Source organism: Gopherus flavomarginatus, chromosome 13 (assembly GCF_025201925.1).
Source record: "Gopherus flavomarginatus isolate rGopFla2 chromosome 13, rGopFla2.mat.asm, whole genome shotgun sequence".
NCBI classification, from domain to species: domain Eukaryota; kingdom Metazoa; phylum Chordata; order Testudines; family Testudinidae; genus Gopherus; species Gopherus flavomarginatus.
Genome location: NC_066629.1, coordinates 27,495,822 through 27,515,190, shown reverse-complemented (window position 1 = coordinate 27,515,190; position 19,369 = coordinate 27,495,822). Strand labels below are relative to the sequence as shown.

The following is a 19,369-nucleotide window of genomic DNA, read 5'->3' as shown; positions in this document are numbered from 1 at the left end:
CCATTTTAGTTTCCACCAGCCACCCTTTTGGAGGGCTGATTCTGCTTTATGCTGGATTACATTCTCCTGTCTCTGTCTGTCCCAATTAACTGGCAGCAATGACAAGACCAAAGAAAGGCAAACTGCAACACTGGGCTGCTGTACTTTGGCCTGAGTGCTGTTCACAGTGTCCACACAGGAACATTTGGGCGTGTGCTGCTTTGCAGTGCTCGGGGCTGCAGTAAGTGGTGTGCATGCTTCCCCAAACAGCACGGCTAATGCACCTCAGTTCTGACACCTGCACCATTCCCAAGCTTTCAAGCATCTCAGGAGAACAGTAGACCTTTCTAAAAGCTCAGAAATGTATTATTTTGCCTGCACTGCAAAAGGAACAAAGCATCTTTACAAATGAATAAGTACAAGCCCAGCTTAATGCTAGGGAAGAGAACTGTTGAAGACTTAAATGAAATTTAGGAAAAGGAAACGAGAAGAGATAACAATGGCTGTAATTATTACTCATTGCCCTTGAAGTGTAAATTGCAATGTACGTGTTTGCTTGGCACTGTGTGTCTAAATCAATGAAGTCCTTATAGGTAACTGATTACTATGATGTGGTTGTAACTTGCTCTTTCCCCAGCTCTTTTGTACCTGTGCATGCACACCCATTGCACAATGGTTGGTTTGGGGTTAGGGGAGGCTCACGGAGCTGGAAGTGCTGCTGGAGGTGCTGCAGATTAAGACTGAGGCGCTTTGGCAAAGTTTGGATGGCTGAACTCAGAACGGGAATAACAGGGGATGTTGCAGTGCTGAGTGTACTGCACTGGCAGAGCTGTGCTCCCTATAGTCAAAGATATCAGTCTCATGCTAGATAAGTAGATATAGATATGCCTGTGTATATAAGCAATAGATATACTGTTACCCCATTTTAATAGTGAATAAGGCAGACTAATGTTTCACTGTAGCAGATCAACTCTTCCTAGTATCCCTAACCTATTACCAAGCTATATGTTTCATTTACAAGGTGCCAAGGCTCTGAGCACTGCAGGCAAAAATTGATTTGCAAGTACATGTTTTAAAATAAAAGCAAAGTGCAGGGAGCATGAATATTTCCTCCTTGTGAGCAGAACAGAAATGGCCCATCAGGTTGAATTCGCCATCAATAATAAACTGCAATGCTCAGCTTTTCCCATTGGTCAGTGCTGAAAGGGACAGGGCAGCCACACACTGCCTTATTGGACTCTGAGGGCCATTCCGGTCCATTCAAATCCGGAAAAGTAAAACCTTGGCCTCAATTGCCAGAAATGCTGAGACTCAAACATAGCAGCATACAGGCTTCATGACCGAGGGTAAGGGAAGAGAGATTCTGGTTTGGGGCCCCAGCTTCCTTTTCCTTTTCACAGCAGTGACTACAGTGCTATGGCCAATGGCCAAGCCTGACAGGTAATTTGTTCCAGTGGAGTTTGTTATGCAGTGAATTAATGATGGATGAATGAAGAGAGAAAGACAAAGAGAGAGATTGGACTAACAGAAAATGATGCAAGTTCTCCTATCCAATGGATTGGCTGGAGTGCCTGTCCATCAAAGGGGACATCTAAGGTGGCCTCAGTGGTGCTGCTAGGCATGATGGGAATTAATTTCTTTATAAAAGCCCTCAGCAGAGCAAATTGGCAGTGTTATAATATGAGCCTTCAAAAAAACAGGAGCTGTGGAGGAGAGAACATAAGAACGGTTATACTGGGTCAGACCAAAGGTCACCTAGCCCAGTATCCTGCCTACCGACAGTGGCCAATGCCAGGTGTCCCACAGAGAATAAACAGATGCAATTATCAAGAGATCTATCCCACTGACCATTCCCAGCTTCTGGCAAACAGAGGCTAGGGACACCATTCTGGCTAATAACTATTGATGGACCTATCCTCCATTAATTTATCTAGCTCTTTTTTGAACCCTGTTATAGTCCTGGCCTTCACAACATCCTCTGGCAAAGAGTTCCACAGGCTGACTGTGCACTGTGTGAAAAAATACTTCCTTTTGTTTGGTTTTAAACCTGCTGCCTATTAATTTCATTTGGTGGCCCCTAATTCTTGTGTTATGAGAAGGAGTAAATAACATTTCCTTATTCACTTTCTCCACACCAGTCATGATTTTATAGACCTTGATCATATCCCCCCTTAGTCGTCTCTTTCCCAAGCTGAAAAGTCCCAGTTTGATTAATTGCTCCTCACACGGAAGCCTTTCCATACCCCTGATAATTTGTGTTGCCCTTGGGGTAGGCCAAGGTTAGCCCTGTGATAGCTACTCGAACCTTGAAGAATGAGAAGTTGATACTTCCTTGTCTAGTCTCCGAAGATCTTTATATGGGTTTATGTGTCTCCCTTGTTTAAGGCTGGACTATAAATAACACTGCTGGAAACTTCCCTCTAGCCCTTTTCTGTGTATTTTTACCTTGGGCATAGACAAGTAGAAGCTGAACTCTCTAACTGAATCCCTGTTTCTTGTAAGCTTCCAGGTCACTTCCTCTGTCCTAGATTCTCACTGTCCTGCTGCTGTCCTTCCAGCCTCCTTTTATACCCTCAATATCCCCAACTTTCCTTGTTTTTTCTACTTTCAAAACAACAAGAATGTTTCAGAATTCAGCCTTGATGTCACTTGAATGCCTAATAAATTTATGTCAATGCTCAATTTGACACATTGTACAGATTCCCCTCTGTATTATCTAAACTCACTGAACAATTAAACCTAGTCTTGTTAATACAATTTTACTTCTGGAGCCTCAGTGCCCTGTCTCATCTGTTATTGTCTTCCTCCAGCCCTTCAACAAACTGGCCTTCCTTCCTCTAGCACAACTGCTTCTAGAATACAGTGTAAGTAGCTTCCTTGTCTCAGTCTATATACTGAATGAAATAGGCTGCACAGCCTTTAGTGAAAGATACTAGACAAATACCCACACTATATTGTAACAAACCTATTAGAACATCCTGCAGTACAAAACACTGTTCTGCAAGAATTAGCGACAGAGTAATGTGGAGTGAGGCTTTTCCCATCATAAAGCCATGATATTAATTGGAGCAGTTTAGTTTCTGATCAGAAAAGGACTATAAGTGCAACAGAAGGAGATGCAGCAGTTTGGGAATAAGATGCAGTGAGAGCTGCATGAGGAGCCGAGGACAGAAATAAACAGGAGTGCTGTGGGCCCGGAGTAACTGGCAGAGTTGTACTTATTGTAGTCACTCCTTCATATGCACTACAATTCCCACAACCTAGGAAGTGACTTTGGCATAGTGAAGAGTCCTGTACAAATAAGTAGAACAGTGGAGCACAAAACATTGCAAATAGTCCACAAATATAAACACAATGGACCTGGTTTTCAGCAGTGTTGAGCAGCTGTGCTTTCCACTGATTTCCATAGAATCTGCAGGTGTTGGGCACTCCTGAAAACTCCTGCTCCCTCAGCACTCAGAATCCACCATGAAAGTCAGTTGTTATAATTGCAGATGGTGGGGATTTTGTAGTAGGGTTCCCATTGTCAGAGCTCTAAAAAGTTACCTAGTTCATTTAAAAACTTGTTTTGTAGAATTCTTGGTGGTGGGATGAAGCGTGGGGACAAAAATCTGAAGCTAGTGGTTACTACAGAGTCTGAGTAATCTAAGAAATCTTATTAGAGCTGCTGTGAGGAGCCTGAAGTATTAGTGCTGAAGTAGTGCACTGATCACTCAGTGATGGCTTCTGCTGAAAAGCACCAATGTGCATCAGTACCTACATGGATAGGAGACAATTTCAGTGATTGGCATTTTCATGATAGGCTGGAGCAACTATCCCACCAAAACCCACTCCCTTCCTTCTTGATGGTCTCAACCTTCAGGAATAGAGTGAAAGTCTGGCTTAAATCCTAGTATTGCAGCTTAGATAAGAATTTTCTGGGACAGTTTCTGGACCTCTGTGGTCAGTACTGGCATGTGGGTGGAGGGACTAGTGAAGGGGAGGGATTAGATTTGGATGCTAGATTGCATGTGATCTTGTAAATTATATTCATGTTATAACGAACAGCCTGTAGTTGCAATTGGCTGTGCTTTACCAGCTGGGGTCACTACTGTCAAAAGTTCTTGTGCTGGCAGCTTTTTAGAAATTTTCTTTAAAACTTAAGAGGGCAAAAATAAAACCACAACTGTAGCTACATAGGACAATAGGCTAATGTATGTGAATAGTATGTGACTACAGCAGCTGGCTAGGAAGCACATTCGGTACTACTGGCAGTAACTTTTACTGACAGAACATATTTAATCAAGAGGAGAGGGTGTATCAAACACACTGTGTACTTGCCTCTCTCTGGAAAAGTAGACTTCCTGGTAGCTTGCATTTTCTGGTGCCTGTGTTCTGGTAAACAACTAAAAGTAAAACATGTTTGGTGTTGGGGTGCACACCACAAACGTACTATAGGTATTCTTGGTATAAGTCCTGTTCTCAATTTTAGCTCTGAAAGTTTTGCCTATACCCAGAAATTATTTTAAAGTATTACTTTGATTGAGGCACTTGGGTCACATTTGGTGCCTTGAATCCTCCTTTTAAAAAATATTTTTAGGATTTTTTTGAAAACTTCTCAAATTTCAACTGTGTTTGGATCCAGGGCTCTGGTTTGTCCCCATATTATAAAGTGATGGGGAAAATTCTCTAGTTTTGGAATATTTTTAACTTGGAACCAAAGTTTAAATTTTAAACAAAGACACTAAGTCCTAGGAATTGCATCCTTTTTCTGGCACTATAGCTGCATTTAGCAGATGTCTCCAGAGATACGGCAGTATGTGCTGGCTTCTCTTGTGAGAGGGGAGCTAACCAGTGGGAACTGGTGAGCATGAGAGTCTAAAACAGCAAATTCATCAGAAATGTAAGTTTCTAGCCCTTATGATTGCAACTCCAGCCTGACTGCAAAAAGAAGGAGATGATAGTATAGCAATTGCAGAGAAACTAACTAGGCTGGTCAATTTCGTAGGTACTGTTCACAGAAACTGTCAGGTATGGTATCAGCATCATCCTGCTGTTGGCTGGATCAGCTGTGGACAATGCCAGAGGCAGAAGATGGAGCTATTTATGGGACAAGACTCAAAAACATAGAGGAGAAGTGGTAGGGAACTTCCTTGCAAACTGATGGAAGATGACTGGCATATTCTAATTTCTCATACAGTGGCTAGATAAAGACTGAAAATGGAGCCCCAAGCAGGGTCCATGAATTGTCGGAATCTCAACATCCTCCCTATTCCAGCAGCTGGGATGGGCATGAATTTCTTACAAGAGTGCTGCTCCTGGACCTCACTGTTGAGTCCCATCTCTGGTAGTTAGTTACCTGTGGCTGACAGGTGTTTAATAAAATTCTGAAGTCTGTCACTTAGAGTGTCACACTCAATGATTCATATTGGCTATGGAGTAACTTGTTGCATACCAAATGGTACCATTAAACTTGTCCACGTGCACTCTCCTGACTGTACATATTACATGTCTAGTAAGACATTTGGATACCACAATGATGGGTACAATCTGACTAGAACAGAATTCCTTAATAACATGCAGTGCTGGTAAAAAGAGAAACAGTCTGTAGGACTATAGCAATTTCCCAGTTCTGGTCCCAGTTACCTAAAGCTGCTTCCTCCCTCTTTGATCCTGTTGCATCTGCAGTGACTGTCCCCTTACACACCCTGGGCTCTGCAGATTGAGGTGTCCCTGAATTCCTTGTCCTACTGTTAGACAGTAGGGTCATCCTCCTCCAGTCATCCCCTTTCACACCTACCAGGATTCCCGAGTGGCAGCATTTGTCACAGAGGTGGGAGATTCCAATCCTGGGGGTAGTGATGTGGTGGTGAGGGGAACACTGTGTGTCCCAGTTCAGAAAGGGGGTCTCCTAGTTCAATGGGGCTGAGGTGGTCCCAGTGCAGAGGGTAGGGGTATGTTCCCATTTGGAGTTGGGCTCAGCTGGAGAGTCCCAGTGCGGAAGGGACCTTGAGGGGGTGTCCCAGCGCAGGGGGTAAGGGTAAGGGATGTCCCCAATGGGGGGAGGGGCTGAGGTAGGGGTTCCCAGTACAGGGGATAAGGGGAGGGGATGGGTTGATCTGGAGAGTCCCAATGCGGGGGGGGGGGGCAATGAGGGGATGTCCCAGTGCAGGGGGTAAGGTGAGGGGATGTCCCTGTTTGGGGAGGGGGGCTGAGGGGATGTCCCAATACAAGGGCTAGGAGGAGGGGATGGACTGAGCTGGAGAGTCCCAGTGTGGGAGGGGGAGGGGGCTGAGGGGGGTGTCCCAGTGCAGAGGGTAAGGAGGGGATGTCCCCGTTTTGGGGGGGAGCTGAGAGAGGTGTCTCAGTGCAGGGGGGGGTAAGGGAGGGGGTGTCCCCGTTTCAGGGGGGCTGAGGGGATGTCCTCGTTTAAGGGGCGGCTGCGGGGGGTAAGGGAGGAGAAGTCCCCATTGGGGGAGGATCGAAGGGGGTGTCCCAGTGCAGGGGGTAAGGAAGGTATGTCCTTGTTTTGGGGGGGGGCTAAGGGGTGTAAGGAAGGGGAAGTCCCCATTGGGGGGGTCGTGGGTGGTGTCCCAGTGCAGGGGGTAAGGAGGGGATGTCCAGGTTTCGGGCGGGGGCCTGAGGGGGTGAGGAGGGGATGTCCCCATTTCGGGTCTGAGGGGATGTCCCCGTTCGGGGGGGGGGGCTGAGGGGTAAGGGAGGGGAGGAGTAAGGGGAGAGGGACTGAAGGGGGTAAGGAGGGGATGCCCCCGTTTCGGGGGGGGCTGAGGGGGGTGTTCCAGTGCGGGGGGGGGGTTGAGGGGATGCCCCCGTTTCGAGGGGGTTTGAGGGGATGCCCCCGTTTCGGGGGCGGCTGAGGGGGGTGTTCCAGTGCGGGGGGGGTTTGAGGGGATGTCCCCGTTCGGGGGGGGGGGGCTGAGGGGTAAGGGAGGGCAGGAGTAAGGGGAGAGGGACTGAAGGGGGTAAGGAGGGGATGTCCCCGTTTCGGGGGGGGGGCTGAGGGGGGTGTTCCAGTGCGGGGGGGTTTGAGGGGATGCCCCCGTTCGGGGGGGGCTGAGGGGTAAGGGAGGGGAGGAGTAAGGGGAGAGGGACTGAAGGGGGTTTGAGGGGATGTCCCCGTTTCGGGGGGGGGGCTGAGGGGGGTGTTCCAGTGCGGGGGGGTTTGAGGGGATGTCCCCGTTCGGGGGGGGCTGAGGGGTAAGGGAGGGGAGGAGTAAGGGGAGAGGGACTGAAGGGGGTTTGAGGGGATGTCCCCGTTTCGGGGGGGGGCTGAGGGGGGTGTTCTAGTGCGGGGGGGTTTGAGGGGATGCCCCCGTTCGGGGGGGGCTGAGGGGGGTGTTCCAGTGCGGGGGGGTTTGAGGGGATGTCCCCGTTCGGGGGGGGGGGGGCTGAGGGGTAAGGGAGGGCAGGAGTAAGGGGAGAGGGACTGAAGGGGGTAAGGAGGGGATGTCCCCGTTTCGGGGGGGGGCTGAGGGGGGTGTTCCAGTGCGGGGGGGTTTGAGGGGATGCCCCCGTTCGGGGGGGGCTGAGGGGTAAGGGAGGGGAGGAGTAAGGGGAGAGGGACTGAAGGGGGTTTGAGGGGATGTCCCCGTTTCGGGGGGGGGGGGGCTGAGGGGGGTGTTCCAGTGCGGGGGGGTTTGAGGGGATGTCCCCGTTCGGGGGGGGGGGGGGCTGAGGGGTAAGGGAGGGCAGGAGTAAGGGGAGAGGGACTGAACGGGGTAAGGAGGGGATGTCCCCGTTTCGGGGGGGGGGCTGAGGGGGGTGTTCCAGTGCGGGGGGGGGTTTTGAGGGGATGCCCCCGTTTCGGGGGGGTTTGAGGGGATGTCCCCGTTTCGGGGGGGGGGCTGAGGGGGGTGTTCCAGTGCGGGGGGGTTTGAGGGGATGCCCCCGTTCGGGGGGGGCTGAGGGGTAAGGGAGGGGAGGAGTAAGGGGAGCGGGGCGAGGGGCCCTGAGATGGGAGCAGAGGCTGCGCCCCGTTGCGCCAGGCCCCGCTTAGCCGCGGAGACGGGAAAAGGGGGGGGCTTCCCCTCACTCCCCGGAGGAGCTTCCCCCAGGGATTGCCCCCTCCCGCGCCCCGTCGCGTCTCCGTTGTAGGCCCCGCCCCGGCCCAGCCGATTGCGTGCTCGGCTCGGGGTGACGCATTGAGGCGCTAGCCGTCTTCTCGGCGTCGGTGGGCCCCGCCCCCGCTGGTTGCCATGGCAGCGGAGGCCCCGCCCCGTGCCGATGAGCTCACGCGGTGCCGCAGCCCCGGGCGGAGGGGGGAGGTTCTGCTCCTCGCAAGAAGATGGCGGCGGCGGCTGCAGCGAGCGGCGGAGCGGGGGCTCCCCCTCCAGCCCCCGGCTCCCGGCTGCCCCCGGCTCCGCCGCCACCCCGGCCGCCGGGCCCCGCCCGCATCGGATACTACGAGATCGAGCGGACCATCGGCAAGGGCAACTTCGCCGTGGTGAAGCTGGCGACCCACCTGGTGACCCGGGCCAAGGTGAGGGGGGGCGGCCGGTGCCGTGAGCCCTGGGGGGCTGGGCCCGGCGTTGGGGACCTGGCTGATGTGGGTAAGCGGGGGGGGGGGCGCCGTGCATGGGGCTGGTCACCTGGGTAACCGCGGGGGTGGCGGGGGCCCCATTTTGTTGGGGTCTTGCTGGTGTCAGAGCTTGGCTCCCCCTCCCGTCCCCCGCAGCAGGGGGCTGGTGTCACCCCAGCCCCGGGATGCCATGGGGAGCAGCATGCACAGCCTTACCCGTGGGGTACCCCGGGGGCTGGTCCCCCCATCCCACAGGGAGAGTGGGTGCTGTGACCTGCCCTGTGCTCTGCTGGGCACCCCTGTGCCTAGAGGGGGGCTCGTGCCTGGGCTGTAATTCTCACTTCTGCAGGCTCCAACTTTGTCTCCAGCAGCTGGAACAGGAGCCACTTGCCCTAGCGCCTCACTGCCACCCCTTGCCCAGACACAGTGGGAAGGCTGCATTGTGTGACTCTTCTCCCCCCCTCGCTGGGTCTCAGTGTGGGTCAGGGCCTTCCGGACTCTGCCAGACCCTGCTCGTTGCTGGGTTTTAGTGTCCTGGTCAGTGGTGGTCCTGTGCTGCTGTTATGCAACTACTGCTGCACATGGATATGTCAGGAGCCCTGCCCTACATTAGCAGTAACTCCCATGTGCAATTGGTTACTTGTGTCCAGTTTTCTCTGTGCAGTGTGGCTTAGAACATAGTGATGGACAATGTCTCTGGCTGTGTTTTAAGGGCTTGCTCAAGGGTTAAAATCAGATTGTGCAGGTAGATGGAGAATCAAAATTCTTGAACTGAACCGTTCTAAAATTCTATCATTCACCAGCTATGCTGTTCACATTCTGCATTTCTTAATTGTGCTGTTCATCTTGGGCAGTGAAAACGTATTGGTCACTTTCACTTTCTCGTTCTTTTGCTGCACTGTTTGAATTCAGAACTTTTCAGGGGGAAGTTTAAATCCAAAACAAAAACTGTTGATTTAAAGCTAAACAAAAAACACCAAACAAACAGTGAAAGCATTTCTTGATACTAGGTTTTGTGAGACCCTGATCCTCTATATCACTGACAACAATCAGTGAAATGTCCTATTTTGTGTGCTTGTCATACATATTTTTGGCTTCTCATTCCTGCCTTTCTCCACTTTAGAAGAAGAAGTTGCTCTGAACAACTTGGCAAGGGCAAGCACCTGTTGATATAACATTCCCAGGCCTTGATGATACAAATTTCTGTATTGACAACCCCTTTGACACAGCAAACCTCTGAATGTGACCCCCCCCCTTATACATTAAAATGGAAGGGGTTGGTCATTCAATTTAATGGGAGCTTGGGGCTGTCACCCCCCACAGAGCTGATAGCTTGTGACCCCCAAGTATCCACCTTGCAACCCCCTGAGGGTCACGGTCCCCAGTTTGAGAACCCCTGGTCTAGCATATGGCTTGTTGGTACAGCCACAGGTAACAAAAAAAGCTGCAGAAAATGTGCTTTTCTCAGTTGGATGGTGGATTCTGAACTCTGTTGCCGTTGTCTTAGTGTTGGGTTTAATCAGAATGACTGTTACCTGAGGAAGAGCTCTGTGTAAGCTTGAAAGTTTCTCTCTCTCACCAATAGAAGTTGGTCCAATAAAAGATATTACCTCACCCACCTTGTCTCTGTGATATTGGTGCCATCCTCTTCACCACAGACCTTTGATCAGTTTTCATGAGTGAAAATAGTGTCCTGACGAGTTTTTCTTTTTGAATGTCATGCGACTGCTTTGATTCTGACTCTTATTTAATTAATTTCATGTGGATAAACCTGAAAGAAGAGCTGACTCTTTTGGAAAGGAGAGGTTATTGGCTAACTTAATAAAGGGCAATACTTATGTTTCAGTTTAAAGACAAATCCTTCCCCAGTGTGTTTGTTTTTTTTTAAGAAGCGTTTTATTCTTCCAGGACTATACCATAAACTGTAAAGAATAAAACAGAGGAAGAAAAGACTTGTTGACTGAACATTTGCCATATGCAGGCAGATCATTTTGGGGTACAGATTAGCTGATGGGTATATCACTTATTTTCCTATCAGAAGTCACATGCCAGCAACTAATAAAAGTATCATATTGTCATTTTTAGTATCCCATTCTCTGTCTTCCAGATTTTAGTGCTGAATATGCCAGTACATGCTGGGAGTGGCAACAGCGCATTGCTCTGTGGGATCCTCTGTAGAAACAATAGTGTCCTAAAAACCTTAATGGAAACTTAATCAAGGGCCATGCTGGTCTACAAGGGCGGTAGGTCCTTACCACCATAGACCATCTCTTCTATGCTTCTGTCCATTATATCAGCAATTTGACAGAAAGGGAAAGTCAGCCTCTCGAGTTTTTTGGCTTGCACACTTTTTAATTGTCATGTCAATTTCAGGAGCCAAATCCTGCTGTGACACTAGTGTAACCACAAAGTAATTGCTGTTTTCTTAAATTCTGGATTTACACCCATCTGCCAGAGGCTGTTAAAGTTTAATCTAAAGTAATTTAATGGCTCCAGTATCTTTTAGTACTGGATTAGCTGCACTTGTATATGTAGTATTTACAACATTCAGAGATGCCTCTGCCTTTAATTGCAAGATGCTACGGGCTAGCCTGCATTTCAGCTTTTATTCCTTATGGCTTGTTCATTACTTGCCCAGTGATTTAAAACTACACTTCCTGAACCTTGCTGATAGAAGCAGGAATGCTCCCACCTCAACTGCTTTAAATGCTGAAAACTGAGCACCTTGATTAGAAATCAGCCCTTTGATTATTTGCTGAGCTCCTGTTTTCAGCATTCCTAGCTGAGTCAGGCTTTGTATTGAGCATTGTTAATTCTGATGGTTGTGAAATACTGAAGCACTGAGTTGGTTTATTGCAAGTGAATGGCTAAAGATCTTGCGATATAGTGAAAAGATGAACACAAACTCAACCTTTGACCAGCCTATTTATGACCAGTTGGCTAGTAGTGCGTGGATTGAGACTACCAAATGACCTAAGAATGGCTTGAACTTCAATGTCCACTAATGAAAAGCCATTGCACTAAGTCAAGGCCTATGCCACTTGCATCTGTAATTTTGAAGTTGTTTAACTTAATTGTCCTCTTCCATATAGGAGACATTGTATATAGTGCATGATATAGTGATAGATGTTAGGTGCTTCCAATCCTTAACCCAAAGAGAGAAATTACAGTGGTAGCTTGTGTATTTTCAAGTTCTCTTCCAATAGATGTGGAGCAGGTTTTCCTTCTATAACTGGAAACTAAGAACCTTCAGCACCAGGAAACTGGGTTCTGAAAATCTAGTTTACTTCAAAACTCACCTCTGTCTGAGAAGCAAATAGGGAAAACGAAAGAAAATCACTTCATATGTAGGACCTATGTCCTCCCCCCAATATTGTTCTTATGGTGTTCTTGCTCTCCTCAGGAGCTGTGAGTAGTTTGAACATTGCTGACTGTGATGTACAAACGAGGGGAATCAAAAAGCTATATTTCAAGCTCCATCAGAAAGATGGGGGTTGTTGGGAGGAATCAGTGTTAAGTAAATCGGGAAGGGCTAATGTGATATGGAAAGTCCGTTGTTTAAGAGAGGAGTGAAAGCACCAAAATGAAACCCATGAAGGGTTTGTTTTCTTCGTAGTAACAAATTGTTTGACTCAAGGAAAATTACTTAAACTGAATATTTGTAAAATTGCCCTGTTTTTAATAAAGTAAAAAACATTGTCGATCATGAAACTCAAGCATAGTACAGTTAGTCAATGCCAGCAGCCCCTTCCACCGATAATCTTCCCTTAGCAGTTGCACAGAAGGACGGTGTAATGTTAAAATTTAGCAGCTGAATCAAATTGCTTAACAAATTTGATGCTCTGACTTCTCATTGGAAGAAGCTTAGTTTATATCTTCAGTGACACTCAAACTGGAACTGTGCCCTTCCAAAAGTAATCACAGCAAATGCTGATAACTTCTAAATGATGATGATTAACCTGCTTGGTACAGGTTCAAAGTTTTTTACCATTGTGTGAATTTAGAGATTACCTGTTGATCTGACATGTTTGATTCTTTTTCTGTCTAGTGTAGATAGGCTGCAAGTTCTGATGACTTTGATGTGACACCTAGGCATGTCTTGATTTAGACACTGTAGATCCCCCCTTCCCTTCCCACCTGAAAAGTAAACAAAAAAACGCATAACGCATTGCTTAGGTCAGTGGTGCTCAAGCTTTCCAAACTACTGTACCCCTTTCAGGAATCCGATTTGTCTTGCGTACTCACAAGTTTCACCTTGCTTACAAACTACTTGCTTACAAAATCAGACATTAAAATACAAAAGTGACACAGCACACTATTACTGAACAATGGCTTACTTTCTCATTTGTACGATATAATTATAAAATCAATTGGAATATGAATATTGTGCTTACTTTTCAGTGTATAGCATATAGATCAGTATAAACAAGTCAATGTCTGTATGATATTTTAGTTTGTACTGACTCCACTAGTGCTTTTTATGTAGCCTGTTGTAAAACTAGGCAAATAGCTAGATGAGTTGATGTACCCCCTGGAAGACATCTGTGGTACGCTCCAGGGTACAGGTACCGCTGATTGAGAACCGCTGACTTAGGTTGAGTATTATAATTTGCAACCATTTTGAAACTGACTAGGACATATTTTATTTACATAGCTAGTATGTTCCCACATTCTGTATACTTCACAACAATGGTCTGGTATGTCTTGCTGACACAAGACTGTAGCTTACACAACTGAATTTCACAATTTCAGTATGGGTCAGTAATTTTAGGGACGCCTGTGAAAGGAAACATTAATCATTCTAAAGGGCAGGATGCTTGGGGTCATACTTATCCCTACAGGAATTAACTAAATAAAAAGGCATAGCTTGACAGCTTATGAATTAACTAAGCCAGCAACTTACTTTCAGGCCCTGTTATGCAAACTTGGAATCTAGTATACTGTAAAACAGAGCTATTCTTTTGTCTGGACAGGAACTGGAGTTCTTTCTCCGACTAGGATTAATTGGGCACCTGCAGGATATCTTGCTACATCTCTCCATCTCTGTTTCCTGCCTCCTGTCCTCCCTTCCTCTGTCAGTGTTCTGGTGTTTCACAAGAATCAGTCTTTGTTTTTTGTTTTAAAAATCCTCCAAGTGACCTATTGGATGGATTGTTCGCTGCACAATTTCTATTTATAAATCATCCAAGTGACTTTATTAGTATTCTAACTCTGGTCTGACACTGGAGTTGTTTTTAATGCCATGTTCTTTCATAAGAGTTTGCTGATAGAGATGACTGTATATACTGTGGCACATCTACCTTCACCTTCCCTCATATTCAGGTTAGTTTACTAAAGCTTAGTGTATTACTCTAAAATCTGTCTTCACAACAGCAGAGATGTTATAGTCCTGAAAGCATTTTGCACTTGTTTTGCTCCTTTTTGTGAGCTGCAGCATGCAGTGATCTACTCCAGCTCTACTATGAGGGCATGTAACTATAGGCTATCCAGCAGTTTCTGACTTCTTGTTGTTAACAAGGAACTCATCACTATAGATGTCAAGCCATCTCTGTAAACTGAGATGTTACCATGAGTTCACAACCCATTGTGATGCACTTACTGGGTTTTTCAAACACCAATGAGTTAGGTGTTACATTTTGCCTCAGTTTCCCCCGACATGGGATAAGTGGCTTGTCCAAGGCCACGGAAGGACTCGGTGTCAGGAGTTCCTGTCTTCCAGTCAGATGTTTGATCTACTAGACCATACTCTGTTCCTGCCTGCTAAATATGTATATTCTTGGGTTCATAGAACTAGATAAAATACAGAGCCGGTCTGACTCTTTTTAGGTAAGAGTATCACTCATTCAAGCATTGTTTACCTAGAATACAGAAGTTTCATGCTGTCTATAACAAAAATTCTATCTGAGATACAAATATGGTGGTTTCAGGGTAGATTTAATGCCTTGACGTGACGTAGACGTACTGTTTCAGGTACAGAAGCTGGGAAAATAGTGGAAATGCTAGTGCTGAACTGATGTGTGCATTCTTCTATTTACTTCTGTGATGCCCCTCATTGTTGAATTGGAATGCCTCCCAAATATTTGCAATAGAAATAACACTTTCCTTCCTTTGTAGCCTATCAAAGATATAGCTTAATTAGATTCTAGACTTAGACCTGTACATGAGTAACTTTGAGGCCAAGAAATGAATCTGGCATTGAATTCAGACAAAAGTGGCTCCACAGCACTTAAAACGCAGTATGAGAACTGGCTGGCTGACTCAGCTGGGAGTGGAAATGGGCTGCCATGGAAAGGGCCTGCTTCTATGACTATGGCACTGTAGCTCCTGAATGTGAAAGGCTCAGGGAGACACAGTGATTCTTGTCTGGATTCTTTTTTTCCATAAAAGGTGGAAAGTAAAGCTGCTCTCAAAGGGGCTACTGGTGGGGAGTGAAGGCTTCTCCTTGCTCAACCCAGTTGTTCCCCATCTTGAGCATGTCCGTGAGAAGTGTGGGCTTAGGGTAACCCCAAAGCCTCGGCTCAGAGCACTTTGTGTTGTGATCGTAGAGGGGTGTTCTGCTGGGATCAGTATGCTGTGATTCACCAATCACTCTATCGTGTCAAACAGAAATAGGTTAATACTCTTGCCATTAACTTCATACTGAACTATGTGAGGAGCTAATATGGTAACCTTGTTAGTCACTTTCCCTTTCATCAATACCCATTACTGCAAATTTTTTCTGCTTTTTTTTCTCTCAAACATAAGCAACTCTGATTAATTGTGAATCACAAATAATTCCTCTGACATGCAGTATAATGTTGCTCACATGGTGCTGATTTTGCTGCTTATATGTTCCAAAAGAGCCACTGTATTTCAGCCATTGAATATCCAGGCTTAGTGAATTCCTAAGAGAAGGAAAGGGTCTTCTGGTCCAGCATATTTACTGTCTTCACTTCCATTGACAGCTGCTAGTGCTCTCTTCCTGGACACCAGTTGGGTGTGTGTGTGTGAGAGGTGTATTAAATGTAATGTAGATGGCATCTAGCATTTCACTAGATGTTTCTGAGCTGTATGAAGGAATTTACAAATAGCCAACAGATTAATGCATATACACTGCTGAGCGTGAGACCCTGTGTAGCAGGCTTTGTCCTGGTGTCAGCTCACATTGAAGACCCTGAGAACAGGATTTGTGTATCAGTACCAGCTGATAGAGCTCTAACATTCACTTTTGGAACTTGATGAATTGGCCTTCCTGATCTAAAGAACCTAGTGCTTGCTTAGCATTTTTTGGAGGTGATAATAGTCTAATCAAGCATGGCTTTCAGGCAATCTGCTCTCCCAGCTTGTCACTGGCAGCTTGTTAGGCAAGGTTATGTCTTGTTTACTTGTTACCCTTAAGGCATTCCCTTCCCAACTTATACAACACCTGTGGCCTAGCCATGTGAGGTAGGATGGCACTAGTGGTTAGATGAGCTTTGCTGAAAAGGAACAGAAGATTTGGGGTGAGGGTTTCTCTTAGAGTATCATGTTTTCATTGAAGGCATTTCCCTGTGAGGCTTTTGTGGGTTTGCCTTTTTATTCTGTTGAGGCTTTGGAGCTGTGTTCCCAGAGGCAGGAAGGCTGTGTGTATAAAGAGAATAACTGATGGTCAAAGTTCTATTTCATACGCTAGGTAGAAAAATAGCCTCCCTGAGGGGAAAAAAGCAGGTACTGTGATGACTAGTGTCCTAATGGGCTAGTGTCTTCCTTCTTAGTACTGGGCTAAGTGACAATATACTCCGTGTAAGCTGCTGTTTTTTGTCTTCTCCCTAGTGGCACAGAGATATGGCATTGGGTCTTTAGGACTCCCTCCTCATGGTGGAGAAATAGCACTAATAGGAAGTATTGTGTAAATACCAACTTTTTAAGTGAAGATTAGACTACTGTGAGAATCTGTGGAAAAATCTCTAACAGCAAGAAACACACACAGTACCGCAACCTTGTACAACTGTCCTGTAAACTTGCTAGTCCAAACACTCCCCTCTTCTCTTATCCTTGCCAAAATCATGAAAAAACTAAATTTACTATCTGCAGCAAAAATTTGTTTTTGCAAGACTGCTTAAGCATGTTTAAGCCACATCACCCCACTCAAATGTTAGTATGTCAGAACTCTGATTAGAATTCTCACTGGGCAGATAAATCAAAAAAAGCAGTGAAAGTCTGTTCACTAGTGTCTTGACTTGATTGTAGGAACTGTAGCAAGTTGACGTGTTGGTGGGGACATCATTTTAAACAGCATTCTCTTCCTAATTGCTCTTACAGAATGCCTGCTTGTTTATCCAGAATGAACACTGTGTGTGGAGCTTGGTGTGACTTCATTGCTCCCCAATTCATTGATATTAAAATCACAAGTTTCTGTACCGCAGAGATAAAAATTGCCACTGATGTGCTCAGGCCTTGTCTGTATGAAAAAGTGCAGTGGTTTAAATAGATGATTTTTAAAACTCTCCTGTTAAACTAGTGCCAACTTCTAATGTGGATACTCAAAATCAGTTTAACCCTTTCTTATGCCAATTCAGCATCACCAGCTTCATATGAATTGGTTTTTAAATGATCTAGTTAATAGACAAGTGCAATGGATTACATACTAGGCCTCGATACCAGTCCAGGGGATTAATATGCTGCATTAACACTCAAGTGAAGAAACCCCTGAAGGACTATGACTCATTGTTAGTCATTGGGATATTTCTGGTAATTGACTCCTATGTCTCTCTAGTTGAGGCGAAACCTCTCTGTCGAATGGTCATCAAAGGGAATTATGTGGCCTCAGCTAAATTTCATAGTCAAATCATACAAAAACGCAAACTCCCACACCCAATGGAATTGACCCAGTTTGTACTCAAATATAGCACAAAGTTGGCTGCATCTCGGGGAAGTGGGGGAAGAAATGGCTTCATTTCACTGGTCAGTACTGATCAAACAGTGAGGATGGACAGGATATCCCAGGACAGCTTAGATAGACTGAAATGAGCCAAAGAACCAATATATGGCTATAGGCTCTCCATTAAGACATAACTCTGCTAGGCTAGAGTAGCTAAATACTGTTGAATTGAAGAACTTTTAACACTAACATACAGCGTGCATACTTCACTTTTACTATTGGAACTTCCTCCAGCAGCTTTATGAATTCTGTAATGAAAATTCATGCTAGGAATTATTAGTAGATCAGCTATGCGCTTGCTCAGCTAGCTGTAATCCAGTATATGGTACTGTGGTAATAATTGATTTAAAATTTAATTGGAAAGCTGTAAACTTTTTCCTAATCCAGCAATTCTGGATATAGTGTTCGGCTTTGCTGTTCTGAGTTGAATACTGTGGCACTACTTTTTCTCTAAAACCCTTTTATTGTCACAGAAGAGGGCATGCACTAAGGACTGAGGATATTCTTTCTATGCTGATAATATGCCTGGCACCTTAAGATCCCCATTCTTCTGACCAAGCAGGATGGGACAGTGCTGCTGTGCTTTAGCTTTCAGGCAGAGGACCTGTGGGTGCCAACTGGCAGAGAACAGGAGTTGACTAGTAAGGATGGAGTGTGGAAAGGAAAGTCTCAGCAGGAACAGAACAAGAACCTTGCATCAAAAGTTGTGAGCCAGCTAGGAAGTCTGGAGTGAGTGTTTGTTTCCTTTTGAACTTTGTTAAACCCAGATCTCAAGAAGGGCTTATGTGTCAAGCATGTCAAAGACAAAGGCGTGCCCAAGGAGGGGAAACCAAGGCAATGACTAGTTTGAACTCAAACCAGACTTAAGTAGCACTGCTGCCTGCTTCTGTGTAAGGATAGTTTAAAACCAAGCTCCTGGTAGCCATGGTAACTAATTGGCAACCTTAGGTATGCAAATAGGGTGACTCGTTTATATTTTTGATCAACAAGATTTGGAACCAAAATCCTAGGTATAGTTGTTCGCCAGTATCACACCACCATAGTGCATAAAAAGCACCATTAAGTGTGGTTGGCTCAGAGTGACTTACCTGCTTTGGGTTCAAAAATCTGTGCAACTTATCTTCAGTACCAAATGCTTTACTGATTTAAAGCCACCCCACTAAAAAGCTGGGAGCCAAGAATTCCTAAGAATCCCTACTGTAAGAAACACGTGCATGCACCCAATGAGAAATAACATTTCAGTGACAAATTATCTTGGCAGCTTCAAGATCTCAGAGTTAGCTTTTGTGGAACTGTTTAAAAACAACGGAAGAAGTTCATGGGATCCAATCTGAGGATGAGTCAACTGATTTGTAGATGACTGAGCTTACTACTCTGAGCCATTCTAGACAGTCTCTTATTTCGATATTATACAACCAAAAGCATCTTGGCTACTAACAGTTGATCTGCTCGGTCTCTTCACAAAACATTTGAATCTCTCAATTTTGGCTGTCTTTGTATATGGTTTACCACTTGGAAGCTTTTGCCGTCAGTTTCTTAAAGCACCTGATGTAATTCTAGTACATTATTATGTATTTATCAAATTTTGGAGATGTGGATGAGGGTGAGAGGGAGAATTTGCATAGGATGCCAGTATGCAACTGAGAGACTGAATCTAGGGCTTAAGTGATTTGACAAAGCCAGGCCCCAGCAATTGTCCATGCTCAATTAAGGCAACACATGGCTTGATATTAATAGGAATAAGACTGTGGTGTTGAAAAATTGTACCAAGGTGCCTCCATTAAAATATGGGTTTTGAGACTTGAGCATTACCTTCTACGTATATATTTACACTTAGACACAAACAGCCCTATACTGTCGAGCGCTTCATGTCCCCTTCAGATGTTTTTCCTAGCATGCTGAGCCCTGTTTGCATCCTATATAAACGTCAGTAGCTCTATAACATTTTTAAAGGTTATGCAATTGTGTAGGAA

At 45.8% G+C, this 19,369-nt stretch overlaps 1 protein-coding gene across 6 annotated transcripts in view; it reads left to right on the top strand.

Moving 5' to 3' along the window:
• Positions 1-8,309: 8,309 nt before the first annotated feature.
• SIK3 (SIK family kinase 3) overlaps positions 8,310-19,369 on the top strand; it is a 153,268-nt gene continuing 142,208 nt past the window's right edge. For 4 of the 6 annotated variants that reach the window (XM_050921879.1, XM_050921878.1, XM_050921876.1 and 1 more), the window contains exon 1: positions 8,367-8,458. The gene's annotated coding sequence lies outside the window, so the exon portion shown is untranslated. Of the gene's footprint in view, positions 8,459-19,369 lie in introns of all 6 variants that reach the window. The other 2 variants (XM_050921880.1, XM_050921874.1) reach the window with 1 other exon arrangement.